At 42.0% G+C, this 12,698-nt stretch overlaps 1 long non-coding RNA gene across 1 annotated transcript in view; it reads right to left on the minus strand.

Annotated features, from left to right (window-relative positions):
* The window catches only part of LOC140903608 (uncharacterized), a 111,979-nt gene extending 102,479 nt beyond the window's left edge, over positions 1-9,500 (minus strand). Inside the window, exon 1 of the long non-coding RNA XR_012156307.1 lies at positions 9,442-9,500. This is a non-coding gene — a long non-coding RNA (uncharacterized lncRNA). The remainder of the gene's footprint in view (positions 1-9,441) is intronic.
* Between the last annotated feature and the right edge of the window lie 3,198 nt (positions 9,501-12,698).

Here is a 12,698-nt window from a genome sequence, read left to right on the forward strand (position 1 = left end):
TAGCCCAAAATCTAAACACATGTAAGATTTTGCACACAACGTGTGCATGCCCAAGTAGACACAAATATAATTACAGTACATTTAGCTTTTAAATCTGCTTGATTGTGTTGAGGTTGAAGAAGGCACTGGTGCACTTAGTAAACCCCCAGCCCTGCCCACTTATTTATACTCTCTAATTCGGGACAAATTCATCTCCAGAGTCAGTCAAGGGGCTCTGAACCCAATAACACAAGGCCTGTTGAGTCTGCACACCTACATGTTAACCATGGAAAATGTCAACTATTCCGAGCTACATGCTCACTGACCTAGTTTGTGAAAGTGGTTGTGCATGTCATACATTCAGCTGACTTGCAGAGTTTTGAAAGTTCAATCCTTGGTATTTAATTGCCTGATCCGAGATCTTGGTTATAAAAATGAATATTTATGTACTGTGTGTTCATGTGGACATACCTGCATGCTGTTCAAATATTCTTGGACTTGGGTATCGAGCATAGGTCATCAAGAGCTTGCTTCTCAAAGGACTGAAGGAAGGCACTGGTCTCTACATTCTCATCCCCAAAAAACTTTGGGAAAGATTAATAGTCCTAGTCCTTTAAAACTTCTCTTATCCCGTAGGGTGAAGGATGGAAGATACCTAGGGAGGTGGTGGAATCTCCTTCCTTAGAGGTTTTTAAGGTCAGGCTTGGCAAAGCCCTGGCTGGGATGATTTTGTTGGGGATTGGTCCTGCTTTGAGCAGGGGGTTGGACTAGATGACCTCCTGAGGTCCCTTCCAACCCTGATATTCTATGATTCTATGAAATTGCATTGTATAAACACCGATTTCTTGTAAGAAACACCCTTCTTGCCAGACAGGAAGAACTACGAAGGGCTGTATGGAATCCGTGCCTTCTCTGAACATTATTTTGCTTCAGATCCCCCCACTGATAATTATTATATGTCAATTCTTAGAGTAGATTTGCAAAGAGAAAACTGCATGGTTGTATTTGACATCTGCATATTTCTTCCATGGCTTATAATTCTGCACATAGACAGCTGCCTGCTTGTGTAAATCTGCCATTTGACTTTATGGATCTCATGAGTTATAGTGCAAGCAGCCCGGCTTTTGTGTAAAAATGGTGGAATTAATGAGACTCAACAGTGCGGGGCATTTTTGGATGAACAGGTACCTAAATGTGAGCAGATTGAAGGAGACATGGATACGCTGTTTGACTGCGAAAATTATTAGTAGTAACCCCAAATGATTCATATAGAATAGGATGTTTGCCTGACGCTATCTCACCTGAAGCTAAATGCCTTTGAAGCAAACACCTCAATCTTTAAAATGCATTTATACCCAGGAAAAAGGAAGGGAATTGTCCTTCAGAGATCCCACAGACTTCTTAGACTCCTCTGTGTGCCAGACAGGCCTCAGTTATCTTGACATTCATTAAGAGACGATTCCGGAGGTCATGGATTCTGAATTTATTATGTATTCCAATAAAGTTACGTATTCCAATATAAAGGACTTCTCTGCCTTGAAAATAGACTGGGGGTCCTGGCATGATCCGTCTGTGTAAAAAGAGAATTTGTCAAGACTGGATGCAGGAAACTGGAATTATCCAGTGGTCTTGTTCAGGGATATTAGTGGCAGGGGAGGGGGGGAATTTCTGGTGGAGGCTGTCTGCTTTTAACTGGAAGGAATTATGAGAAATGAATGGGGCCTGTGGCCACATACCTCAGGCTGTGATATTGTCTGTTCTCATAAGTTAAGCAAGCTTGTGCCTGATGAGTTCTTGGATGAGAGACCACTGAGAAACATGGAAATGGGGCAGGGGGAGGTTCAGTTGGCAAGGCTCTTCCTCTGAATCATTCCCAACCCAGCATTTGTGGAATATTGCACGGTGGGAGGCAGTCTCTTTGAATGAGAGGAGACACTGAGTACCTGAGGTTACTACATTTTACTATGGTGCTACCCCGAATGAAGGTATTGGTCAGGATTGGCCAAGAGAGCTAAATCTCCTAACTCCATAGACCTGAGGTTCTGAGACTGTGTTAAAAATTCAGAATGAGGAGTTCATTGCTGAAGAAGTGGGCTTCAAGGGAGCAGGAATGAATTTCAACAACAGTTTCTTATCTGAACATAATAAACATTATGAATATTTGAAAAGGGATGAATTAATATTTAAGGAAGCATGTCTAGGGATGAAAGCACAGAACAGGGAGTTCCTGGGTTCTATTTCTGCTTTCAAAACACTTTTTAACCTCAGCCAGATCATTTAGTTTCATTGTGCCTTGATTTACCCATCTGTAAAATCAATGAAATACTTCTTCCTAGAGCTGTGCCAAAAAGGTTACTCACTGTCTCATAAACTGTTGATTATGTCCATTACAGGTAGGCATATTAGTACTGGAACTGGAGAGACTTTCCCAGCAGTACCCAAAGGGGCCACCCCACTCACAGCTAAGCTCCTCATGCTCTGAAGTGAGGGTATAAAGCAAAGAATTGCCCCACCTCTCCTTCAGTTCCTTCTCACTGGAAGATAGTGATATACTCCAATGTGTCAGGGAAGGAGGGTGTAATAGACACAGGCAACACATCTTCAACAGTCAGTTACAAAAAGGTGAGTAACCATTTTTGATTCTTCGAGTGCATCTGTCCATTAAACCATAGGTGACTCCCAGGTGCTTATCCCAGTCAGTGGGACTTGGAGACTGAAGAGGAATATAGGACTGCTTTCCCTATGCTTGCATCTTCCCTCGCTGCAGCAGACAGCGTGTAATATCTAGTGCAAGCATGAATAGAAGACGACATCGCCACCTTGCAGATGTCCATAATCGGGATGTATGCCAACACATGTTGCTGAGGGGGGATGCAGTGTGGTTGGGAGACGTTCCCCCTTTGACAGCACAACACATTGTGATGCAGATGGCAATCCATTTGGAGAGTCTGACGTGTAACTAGTTGACCGCTCAGATGCTCAGCACAAGAAACAGCTGGGAAGAAACCCAAAAAGATTTTGTCCTATTAAGGTAAAAAGCAGGAGCTTGAAAAATGTCCAGGGTGTGGAGCCTCACCCTTGTGAGTATGTAGCTTTTGGAAGGAAACTGGCACATATAGAGATGGAATCAGGTAGAAATAAGGTATCACTTTCAAGAGGCACTTAGGGTGTAGTCTAAGCTAAACTTTGTCCTTGGATAAAACTGTGCGTGGCACAATGCAGTTCTCACACCCTCCTAGAAGAGGTGAGGGCCACAAAGAAAGATACATTGCCAACAGGCAAAGGCTTGAAAGGAGGGTTAATCAGAGCAGACAATGCTAAATTCAAATCCCAAGAAGGAGCTGAGTCACTGACAGTCAGGAACAATCTATCCGGACCTTCCAAGTATCTGGTCACAATAAAATAAGCGAAAACAGTCTTACCATCTATGCCAGAGTGGAACAGTGAGATGACCGCCACATGTCCCTTAATGGAACTGATGGTTACACCTGACTCCTAAAGGTGCAAGGATTGTCCAGAACTGACAAGGGGATGCCCACACACCTTCAGCATAATGGGAATATGCAAGCACTCAAAGAAGAATCAGTTCCCATTTGGTGGGAAATACCATGATTTCAAAATTTGTTTTCATTCTAAATAATTTAGAAATTTCCTGTGGAATGAAGTTTTCAAGAAAAAAAATTGCTTCAGGTCAATTGAAAGTTTGGTTTCGATAAAATCAAAATGTTTTAAATGATCAAAAACTAAATGAATTTCACATTATAACTTACAATATAAAATTTCAAAATCAAAAATCAAATAGTAAGTTTTGGAGATGTGCAAACATCTTGAAAATGCTTCATTTTGACTTTTTTAATGAAATTTCATCAAAATTAACATCCCCAAGCAAAAGTTTTGAGTTCAACAAAACAGCATTTTCCAATGGTGAAGTGTCCATCAGCAAAATTTTGACCAGCTCTACTAATTGCCCTGATTCATGTGTGATGATGGAAAGCTTACTTAACGCATTTAATATATTTTAAGATTCTAAGGCTTTCAAGACTTGGATATTCTTGAATGAAAATGAAGAAGAGGCAAAAGTATTTTGTAGAATAACGTGAAAATTTCTCTAAGTGGAAGCGTTCATATTTATATGAAGCACACTTGACTTTGCTTGTGTTGTTAGAAAGTGAGCTGTTCCACCAAGAGAAAGTGTAATACACGGCTATCTTAATAAGCCTCTCCATGTATAAAGGCTTTACTTTCTGAAACCTAAAAAGGAAAAAAGAAAGGGTGAAATATTACACCTTGGTCCTTGAGGAAATTTCAACCCACAAGATATTCTCGCTGCCATGAATAAAAGCAGAGACAAGGTCTAAGACAAGGTTTCAACAGCAAGGGGGGGGAGGGGGGGGAAAGGAGGCATCAAAGGGGAAAAAAAAAAAAAGATTAACAAGTTTCATCCCAATAGCAAATAGGATTTTTTCCTGCCAAGGTTAGCTGACACAAGCACAAAAATGTAATAGCTATAAATTTGTCTCCAACAAGATCTATTGTCACTTTCAGATGACGGAACCTGTTTTATCATCCAACTTTTAAAATATATACACAGAGCAAGACATGCGATTAACCTATACATTTTAACAAGATTACACATACGCGGTGTAGTATTTGAAGTGAAAATAAAATCTAGTGGGTGGTTAACCATTTCTTCAATTAAACTTATTTTCTAAAGTTTGAATGAAAGACTCCAGTGCATCTTACTCACGCAAGTAAATCCTACATAAATTGATAGTGCTCCTTGTGAGACTAAAGTGAAGCCAGATTTGGCCTTCCTATGTACAGCACTAGCTAAGGCATGCAGAACAGAATCTCACCCATAGAACAGAGAATGAGATCTTTTTAAAAAGTTTTGTTGAACTATCCTATCCGAACTATCTGTAGCAGAGACAGCACTGTGCATTAAATTGAATCGGATGGCTCTAAAACCCACACAAATATGGGCAGAACATGCCCCCCTCCCCAATTTGGAGACACAAAAACGAACAGCGGGTTTTTTTTAAGTGCATCAGAAGCAGGAAGCTGCTCCCAATCACAGGGGTCACAAGACAACCAAGGTACCAAAGGGGCACTCAATGAAGACAAGGCCACTGTCGAGAAGCTAAATGAATTCTTTGCTTCTGTCTTCACTGCAAAAGATGTGAGGGAGATTTTCACACTGAGCCATTCTTTTTAGGTGACAAATCTGAGGAACTGTCCCAGACAGAGGTGTCAACAGAGGTGGTTTTGGAACAAATTGGCACATTAAACAGTAATAAGTCACAAAGACCAGATGATATTCACCAAATAGTTCTGAAGGAACTCAAATATAAAATTGCAGAACTTACTACTGTGGTCCGTAACCTATCATTAAAGCAACCTCTGTACCAGATGACTGAAGGATAGTTAATGTGACATTGATTTTTTTAAAAAACACCTGCCATAGGAATTATTTTGGGGAAGTTCTCTGGCCTGTGCCAGGGGCAATCCTAACAACTACAGGCCAGTAGGCCTAACTTCAGTACTACGAAAATTGGTTGACACTATAGTAAAGAACTCATTTATCAGACACACTGATAAACATGATTTGTTGGGGTAGGGTCTATGTGGCTTTTGTAAAGGGAACTCATGCATCACCAATCTATTAGAACACTTTGACAGGGGTCAACAAACACGTGAACAAGGATGATCTATGGATATAATGTACTTGGACTTTCAAAAAGCCTTGGACAAAGTCCCTCAACAAAGGCTCTTAAGAAAAATGAGAAGTTATGGGATAAGAGGAAAGGTGTTCTCATGGATCAGTAACTGTTTAAAAGATTGGAAACAAAAGGTAGGAATAAACGGTCAGTTTTGTCAGTGGAAATATGTAAATAGGGGATTCCCCAAAGGATCTCTACTGGGACCAGTGCTGTTCCACACATTAATGAATGATCTGGAAAAAGGAGTCAACAAAGCGAGGTGGCAAAGTTTGCAGATGATACAAAGTTACTCAAAATAAGTAACTCCAAAGCAGACTGCAAACAGTTACAAAGCGATCTCACAATCTGGGTGACTGGGCAACAAAATGGCAAATGAAATTCAATGTTGATAAGTGCACAGTAATGCACACTGGAAAACATAATCCCAACTATACATACAAAATGATGAGATCTAAATGAGCTGTTACCAGTCAAGAGAGAGATCTGGGAGTCATTGTGGATGTTTCTCTGAAAACATCTGCTCAATATGCAGCTGCAGTCACAAAAGCAAACAGAATGTTGGGAACCATTAGGAAAGGGAGAGATAAGACCAAAAATATCATTATGCCACTCTGTGAATCCATGGTACACCCACGCCTGTGTGTGCTGTTCTCGTTGCCCCATCTCAAAAAAAGATACGTTAGATCTGGAAAAAGTACAGAGGAGCGTAACAGTAATGACGAGGGGAATGGAACAGCTTCCTGACGAAGAGAGATTAAAAAGATTGGGAGTATTCAGCTTGGGAAAGAGACGACTAAGGAGGGGATATGACAGAAGTCTATAAGATCATGAATCGCGCGGAGCAAGTGAATAGGAAAGTGTTATTTACCCTGTCACATAAAACAAGAACCAGGGGTCATCTCATAAAATGAATAGGCAGAAGGTTTAACACAAACATTGTGTACTTCACCCAACAGTCAACCCGTGGAACTCATTGCCAGGGGATGTTGTGAACACCAAAAGTATAACTGGGTTAAAAAAAAAGGAATTAAGTGAGTTCATGGAGGATAGAGCCATCAATGGCGATTAGCAAAAGTAGTCAGGGACACAACCCCATGCTCTGGGTGTCCCAAGACCCATGGCTGCTAGAAGCTGGGACTGGACAACAGGGGATGGATCACTTGACAATTACCCAGTTCTGTTCATTCCCTCCGATGCATCTGGCACCAGCCACTATCAGCAGCCAAGATGCTGGACTAGTTGGACCACTGATCTGACCCAGTATGGCCATTCTTTTTTTCTTAGTATGTTTCTTTCAGGGCTGAGTCAGAAATTCACAGACTCTCGAGACACATGCAGTTGGAATAATCAAGAAGTTACTGTAATTGTGCTTGACCTTTTACAAACATCTAACACAGAAAACCAAATTTTGATGGTTCCTTTGATGGTCACTGAAGAAAGATTTTACTTCATCAAGAGCTTTTTTACTTAATAACCACCACACACATTCTTCCTGCTTCTTTTATTCTTGATTCCTTCTACACTCCAAGACACAGGACTTTGTACATTTCTTATAAACACACAAGACTGCATCGAAGAAGATACCAAACTCCATCAATTTCTACTCCCAACAGGAAAATCTCCAAGGCCCTTAACTTTCACTAGCTGCTCAGGTCAAAAAAGGGGAAAAACACTAATATAACATGAAGTTATTCTTACTCAATGCAATTAATCACATGATTTAGGATAGAGGGAATGATAATTATTTCATAGAGTTTGAGAAATCGGGGTTTAAAATAAATAGATCCAGAACTTGAAAAACAGACTGTAACAGAGAGGGCAGTTGATACGGCCAATATACAGTACTTAGGACAAACTTGCAGGTCTTGCACATATTTAGAAATGACACCTGTTTGCCGCAAGCTCTCAATTGACATCATTTCAGGATATCAGGTTGTGGTCAAAAAATCCTTACAGAACAGCAGAAAATAGTAAGATATTTCATATTTCTTTTGCGCTGAAAAAAGATTGAACTGACTGTTTTGAATTCATGGACACCATGAGCTAGAGTTTTCAGTGGGTGGTCTTATTATTTCAAGTGGTGACACTAATGATCATGCTAGGAAAAATTATAGCAGTTATATCTGTGAAATGCTCTTGAATGAATGCTTTGAATAGAATTGTAAATGTTATTCTTATATGACATACCCACAAGCTCAGGACAATCTGGGTTTCAGTTTGTGATACTACTTGCAAAATCCCAATATGCGGGGCATCTAAAACAATCGTGTACATTTCATTAATGCATTTTTCTAAGCTCAGAGGAAACCTTTGCTCTTGCTGAAATAATTTTTGCTTGAGTAATGTTCTCATAATCTTTTAAAACACCCACAGATGGATACTTGCCATCCATTTGATGTGCTTTGCTTCTTACCTTGAGGTCTGGTGTACATCCTTGAAGCAACAACACTGAAAATAATAGTCCATGTAACAGCCAGTCCTTTGAAAGTAATAGCCTTTTGAGTACATTTTTATTAGCCACGCTGCATGGGATTTCCCCCAATGGCACTGGATGGTCCAAGGTAGGAAGAATAGGACTCCCCTTCCTCTTGGCTTTAAGATTTTGTCCACCATTTGTAACACAGGAGACTAAAGCAAACATTTAGTGATCCCATTACACATTCCTTGAACCTCAACAAATGCTAAATGCAAAGATCTAAAGCTTGTAGAAATCAGTCGACAAACTTCTCCGATTGACTTAAATGGGCCTTTAATCTACTCATTTCAAGTGATGTGAACATTAGAAATCTGGAATGCAATCCAGTCACGGAAGTTAAGTGGAGTCAGACTGGCACAGTATTTGGAAGGGAGACATGAGCTCTTTTGCATATCTGACTCTACAGGTTACACATTAGAGGCACTACAGAAAAGTAGGTTGTCTGGAAACATGAGCACAGAACCACACAGGCTGTTGTTTGCAAATGCAAGAACAAACTGGAAGCCACTTCTGAAAGTCAGGAGCTATAAGTCAAATCTCTAGAACCTATCGGTAATATTATGCAAAGTGCCATTAAGAAAGCAGGCAATAAAACAGGCTTCCATCCTACGCTGAAGCAGAGCCAACGGTTGCCAGCGTAAGTAATTCCAAGAGACACTTTCTTTGATGGAAGAAACAGCTGCAGAACTCCAATGAGCCCCTCGAGGGGCAAGATGCGTGTCGGGGTCTGCTGATTCAGACTTGACAAATCTGCGGAGGAGGAACTTAGCTGGCACTTGTTGCCCTGTCTGGCGGCTCGCACTGCCATTTGCCTTTATGGGGCTTGGCACGCCATTACTCATGATCCTTGCAAACATTACTCATCGAGCTGCCTTTTAAGTGTAGTTGTGTGAGAACTGTAATAACTTATTCCTGTGTTTGTTCAAAGGCATAATGGAAGAGAAATGGAATTAAAGCCACAAAGAAACACACTGCTGGATTGTAATGGCTCACTCAGCAAATTATCCTGAATATAAACCGTTGCTAAGTACGGGAAACAAAGAATTGATCCCAGTTGTCCAACTGGAGTACAAATGTGGTAAACTCCTCAGCTGATCGTAAGTAAACAAACATTTTCAGATGTCATTAGCCAAATGCATCCCTGGTGAAACACTGTTGATTTCACTATAAGAGCAGGTGAAAGATGCTGCAGGGATAGACCAGGAGACCTGTAATTGTCTAAAAAAAATAATGGTTAAATAAGTGCAACAGGTAGCGTTTTCTCACCCTATGGCTCACCAGCATCCTTCATTCTCAATCCCTTTGCCATTTCATTTCGTCTTTGCCCATTCTGCTATGACTGCCGACATATGTTACGTAGACACAACTGTCCACCAAGGAACTGCCCTGAGGTCACAGATCCATTTCACATAGGCCACCCAACAGCCATGGCACAGTATAAATCTTTTCAGCGAGCCACTGCTTCTAACCCCAATATATTGCTAGGAATGCTGTTTGCCTGGAACACCATGAGACCTCCCTTCCCTCCGCCTCCCTCCCCCCTGCTCAGTTTTATATTTAGACAATAATGAATTATTGGAGACACATGCTGGGAGCACGGTTGAGCAGTCATGCACATAAAATAGAACACAGAACCTACAAGAGGCACAAGCAGAGAGCAGGGATATCCTGACAGGATTAAAAAGACTTTGTCCCCTCTGGGGCAGCTCCTCTACGCTCATTTTGAAAATTGTCTTATATTCTTAAAGACACGTTTAAAAATATATACACTTCGATAAGATGGTTTCAGCACAAGAGACCACAAGGAAAGAGGAAGTTTTCCTATTCCTTTTTGGAACACGTCTGCTTATTTCTATGACATGGCGTCTATCAGTCAGACCCTCCGTTAGTGTGAACCAGTGCAGTGCAGCTTTGCCATTTTGCACCAGCTGAGAAACCGGCCCTATAGCTTTTTCCTGATGTAGGAATCTACAAATCAACAGAGTCACAGATTTATTGTGGGGTATATATAAAAGGGGCTTGATTGCTAAAATTGCCTGAATCCAGCCAAATTGACACAGAATTTGCTGTCTTCTGTGCCCACCCAAGGGCTAGATGATGATGACTTCACCCATAAGTAAGATAAGAGATGACAAATAGCTATGCTGCCCCAGGCCAGGCTAAGGAAGCAAAAAAAAGGCTAATGTAGTGCCAATGTCTAAAAAAGGGAAGAAGGAGGATCCTGGGAACTACAGGCCAGTCAGCCTCACCTCAGTCCCTGGAAAAATCATGGAGCAGGTCCTCAAGGAATCAATCCTGAAGCACTTACATGAGAGGAAAGTGATCAGGAACAGTCAGCATGGATTCACCAAGGGAAGGTCATGCCTGACTAATCTAATCGCCTTCTATGATGAGATTACTGGTTCTGTGGATGAAGGGAAAGCAGTGGATGTATTGTTTCTTGACTTTAGCAAAGCTTTTGACACGGTCTCCCATAGTATTCTTGTCAGCAAGTTAAAGAAGTACGGGCTGGATGAATGCACTATAAGGTGGGTAGAAAGTTGGCTAGATTGTCGGGCTCAACGGGTAGTGATCAATGGCTCCATGTCTAGTTGGCAGCCAGTGTCAAGTGGAGTGCCCCAGGGGTCGGTCCTGGGGCCAGTTTTGTTCAATATCTTCATAAATGATCTGGAGGATGGTGTGGATTGCACTCTCAGCAAATTTGCGGATGATACTAAACTGGGAGGAGTGGTTGATATGCTGAAGGGCAGGGATAGGATACAGAGGGACCTAGACAAATTGGAGGATTGGGCCAAAAGAAATCTGATGAGGTTCAATAAGGATAAGTGCAGGGTCCTGCACTTAGGATGGAAGAACCCACTGCACAGCTACAGACTAGGGACCGAATGGCTAGGCAGCAGTTCTGCGGAAAAGGACCTAGGGGAGACAGTGGACGAGAAGCTGGATATGAGTCAGCAGTGTGCCCTTGTTGCCAAGAAGGCCAATGGCATTTTGGGACGCATAAGTAGGGGCATAGCGAGCAGATTGAGGGACGTGATCGTTCCCCTCTATTCGACATTGGTGAGGCCTCATCTGGAGTACTGTGTCCAGTTTTGGGCCCCGCACTACAAGAAGGATGTGGAGAAACTGGAGAGAGTCCAGCGAAGGGCAACAAAAATGATTAGGGGTCTGGAACACATGACTTATGAGGAGAGGCTGAGGGAACTGGGATTGTTTAGTCTACAGAAGAGAAGAATGAGAGGGGATTTGATAGCTTTCAACTACCTGAGAGGTGGTTCCAGAGAGGATGGTTCCAGACTATTCTCAGTGGTAGAAGAGGACAGGACAAGGAGTAATGGTCTCAAGTTGCAGTGGCGGAGGTTTAGGTTGGATATTAGGAAAAACTTCTTCACTAGGAGGGTGGTGAAACACTGGAATGCATTACCTCGGGAGGTGGTAGAATCTCCTTCCTTAGAAGTTCTTAAGGTCAGGCTTGACAAAGCCCTGGCTGGGATGATTTAATTGGGGATTGGTCCTGCTTTGAGCAGGGGGTTGGACTAGATGACCTCCTGAGGTCCCTTCCAACCCTGATATTCTATGATCAGCAGCTGTGACTCCATCTATCAACAGTCTCATAACACAGCCCATCACTGTGGTATCTGAGTGCCTTTGAGGATCATAATCCCTTCCCTGGTCCCCCTGGCTCAGCTGGGGAGTAAACTGCTACTGGTCCACACCATCAGCAGATTACTTATCTCTGCTGCTTTTTCTCCCCTCCACACTCAGACCAGCAATGAGTGCAGCCCATGCAAGCGTGTATGGGAGCATCTTATGCCCCTTTATTCCCTTGTGGTCACACAGAATCTATGGCCACCTTGCCCTAAGCAATCTGGACGTTTAGTGCCGAGCATGCAAAGTCAGAGGCTGCTTTTCAGAACTGAATCCCGTGCCTGTGCTATGTATATGAAATATTGATAGACTAATGGCTAGAACGCACAGCACAATGGTACTGTGAGATTTCTCTCTATCAATTATACATCATAATTCTTTCTTACCAGAAGAAAACCTTGGCTCAAGATTGACACTACATATAACTGTTTTGGGGGTACTCAAGATGTTTCTATCTTCAGCTCCTCAGAGAGAAATCAGGCTGTTGCTTAGAGATACCTACATTTCTGAGTCACCTGGATTGCGTGGGGCAGGTTGGATTGGAGGTATTAGCTGAGGCCAGGAAGTCTGTTCTGATCTCAGCTCTGAGCATTGATTCATTTTGTGATCTGGGGCAAGTCATTTTGCTTCTCTACGTCAATTCTCATTTGTAAAATGAGGATAATATTACTAATTACCATTCTTCAAAGGGCAGTCCTGAGCGTGTCTGTCTACACAAGCCATGTATACAGAACGATAGGAGCTAAATGTACTTTAATGATGAGTGCAAATACAAGGCCACTTGACATACGTCAAAAAGGTAAACTCACAAAATAGTAAGATGGAAGCCTTTAAATATAAAGGGAAAGCATTGCCAAGAGGCATAGTTTGGGGAG

This window comes from Lepidochelys kempii, chromosome 26, assembly GCF_965140265.1.
Source record: "Lepidochelys kempii isolate rLepKem1 chromosome 26, rLepKem1.hap2, whole genome shotgun sequence".
In the NCBI taxonomy this organism is placed as follows: Eukaryota; Metazoa; Chordata; order Testudines; family Cheloniidae; genus Lepidochelys; species Lepidochelys kempii.